Source organism: Poecilia latipinna, unplaced genomic scaffold, assembly GCF_001443285.1.
Source record: "Poecilia latipinna isolate Pla-1442-1.1 unplaced genomic scaffold, P_latipinna-1.0 Scaffold3120, whole genome shotgun sequence".
In the NCBI taxonomy this organism is placed as follows: Eukaryota; Metazoa; Chordata; class Actinopteri; order Cyprinodontiformes; family Poeciliidae; genus Poecilia; species Poecilia latipinna.
This window is the reverse complement of record NW_015115736.1, coordinates 55,892-59,029: the sequence shown is the minus strand read 5'-3', so window position 1 is coordinate 59,029 and position 3,138 is coordinate 55,892. Positions and strand designations below refer to the sequence as shown.

General features: G+C 35.0%; 1 long non-coding RNA gene across 1 annotated transcript in view; it reads left to right on the top strand.

Moving 5' to 3' along the window:
• Positions 1 to 39: 39 nt before the first annotated feature.
• Positions 40 to 3,138, top strand: part of LOC106940195 (uncharacterized) — a 9,255-nt gene continuing 6,156 nt past the window's right edge. The window contains exon 1 of the long non-coding RNA XR_001423031.1: positions 40 to 203. This is a non-coding gene — a long non-coding RNA (uncharacterized LOC106940195). The remainder of the gene's footprint in view (positions 204 to 3,138) is intronic.

Sequence of the window (3,138 nt, the reverse complement as noted above, 5' to 3'; positions counted from 1 at the left end):
AAATTTGATTGTGGATTCTTCAGCTGGTTGCACGAGGAGACATCTAGACGTGTTTAAGGCTGCTAATGGTTGCTATTTAACTGTGTGTGTGTGTGTGTGTGTGTGTATACCAGGATGACTTCCTGCTGATCCACTATGACAAAGGGCCGTGTCGGAACAAACTGGGTCACTCCAGGGCGTCGGTGATCTGGCACAGAACACAGGTGAGAACGTTTTCCTGTTCCTACACTTGATGTTCCTTTCTTATGTGTTTCTCTGATGTTGTGGAGTTTATCTGATTTAGACACGTTTTAGTAACTTGTGGTGAATGAACAGGCAAAACAATAAACTTCATTTAAATTGCAACAATGTACTGAAGAGCTGTAAAATTGTAAGCTGTAAACATTTTTAGCCGTAAAATTAACAACCCTGAACAAAAAGATCCAAACAACCTGATTCCAAATTAAATCTGGTGGCTCCAGATCAAGTTTTTATACTTTTTTGGGATGGAAAAGAGAGATGGCTTTCCTCCAGCACCCCTGGTGGTTGGATGACTGAACTGCTATAAACTTGGTGAAGTTGGCTAAAAATCTGCAATTAATTTGTTTATTTCCATGTGGCGCTCCAGCTGAAGACTGGAACTAGTAATTTTATAAATGGTAAAGAATTATTGACTTTAAAACAAACTCATATCCTGCTGAAAAGTTAGTTTTGTCTTATTTAATTACTTCGGAAGATATTTGCACTAGAACTAGACCAAAATACTTGGTAAGATTTTGTTTTTTTGCTGTGTTTAAGTCATCAGACTGAATCTAAATGAGATCAAGATGGGCTTTGACTAGACCCAGGACTTCTTCTCCAGTATCACTGGTTTTGTTTTGAGTGGTTGTCATGGTGAAGCATCCAGCAGACGGTTTCCTTTGACTCATCAATCTGGCTTTAATTATCAAACATCTGTGAATTCTGCTAACTTCCTCCAACTTTAAAGTTTTGTTGACTTTCAGAGAGTAGCATAAAGTAAACTCAGGAGAAAGAATGTGCTTCGATCTCCCACAGATAGTTTTATTTCTGAAGTTTCACCTTCGGAGTTCGGCGTTGTCTATTCAGAGCGCGGTGCGTCACTGTGTCCGACGTACTTGCTATTTTCCGGCATTAGCATACACGTTGGCATCTGTTCTGAGCGGGCCAGGCTGAGTCATGTGATTGCACTTCATCTGGCTGAATCCTGCTGCAGCTTTCTCCCTCCGTCGGCTGCTTCTCATCTCCCCAGAAACGAGAAATGTTCCAGGATGAGCGTGTTTGTAGGACAGCAGTCTCTGAATAATCTAAACCAGAGAACAGCGTCTAGACCGGCTAACTGGTCCAACCTGTGCTTCACAGGAAGAAACAGTTTGTTTACCACAAACACAAATAAAACACTGAAAAATGATTAACAATCCTAAATATGTCCTCCTCTCTCCCAACCGGCAGGAAAAACATGTTTCAGTTCCAAGTCGCCTTTTCTTCTTACTCCCCAAGTTGTTCATTTTGTTGTGCTTTGGTTCCCCCTAGTGGTGAATTAAATAAGTTACACTAAAGCGCAAAAAAAAACCTGCTTGATAAATTAAAACAAGCTCAATAATTTCCATCTGCATGATTTATTGTTTTTCTCTTTTCTGTTTTCTACCTGAGAAATTTCTTCAGTCTGGTGTTTTGGTCTTTTTTATTGAAGAACAGTTTTGTTTACAGAGACTTCATAATTCATTATTACTTGTTGTTTCTCTTGTTTTTTTATTTATGTTGGATATTTAAATTGTCTTCCAGTTCCAAAGATAAATGCTCATTAGAATTTAAAGTTTGTTGATCTTTGAGAATGTGTTCTTGGATTATCACTCCAGTGAAAATGTTCTCAAAACAACAATGTTATCGTTTATCACGTTAACATTTGCTGTAAAATTGTCATATGTAGTCCGAAGGACATCTGGAAATTTTAATTTCTTACTAAATTTATCCTCTATTCTTTTATCTACATCAACATTCTGCAATTGCTAAAATCCTAAAAATCATATTTTCCTCAGTTCAGTAAAATAAAACTCACTTAAAGCCACAGCTGTTACAAGATCTTGTCATTTTTATGAAGATCTACAGTCTGAAATGTATTATTTGTGCAAAACTGCCATTTTATTTCTATCTTTAGGTTTTGAAATGTATTTAGAAAGCATAAAGTTTCCAAGAAGATAAAGAAAAAATGGATCTAAAAACATTACTGGTAGTTTTTTTTTTGTATAATTATGTGGTGGACATGCAACAAAAAAATGGAAAAATGCTAAACCTTAGTTTATTACATTTATATCTATAAACTTTTGTTAATTTGTTATAATTTTAGCCACAGATTATTGAGACATTGTGAACATTAATTTCCTTCCTTTTTTCATTTTATTTGTTTTTTCCTTTCTTCCTTTTCTTTCTTTTGCGTCCATCTTTATTTCATGTTAAGCTATTTTGTGAGGAAATGAGAAAATGAACAAGGATTTGGTTCTAACGTCCCTTTGCTGCCCCCTGCTGCCCAATGCTAGAAACTGAACATCTCTATAGAATATCTTTGAAAAGTTAATTTATTTCCATGATTAAATTCAAAAAGTGAATCTCATAAACTCTACAGACAGTAATATAATTCAGGGGGTTATTGAAGGTAATGAACTCAGAGTCTCAGTGAATTTAAATATTTCATCGGACCAAAAAGAGTTATTTAAGCATAAAAATGTTAGCAGACTTGCATTAAATCCAGTCAGTACTTGATTGGGGCTCCTTTTACATTAATTCCTGCATCAGTTTGTAGTTCTGCTGAAATGTTTCCGTTTAATCCAACGATCTTTGCATTGAATTTTCACACAGTGACACTAAGAACACGTTTTTAGATGTGTTTTTCTTATTGTTAGGTTGGATCTGTGTTTTGTTTTGTTTTTTTACATAATTCTCTGACCCAGAAAAAAAGCATATTTTACGTATATATTTATTTAAAAAAAATGTAAACATTTTTTTAAAAATGGCAACAAATTTCCTAAAACAGGTCTTTATCTATTATTATAAATTCTTTTTTTCCAAGAAGTTGTGTAATATTTGCAGTAGGGCTGAAACGATTCCTCGAATGATTCGAGTACCTTGATTACTAAAATTCCT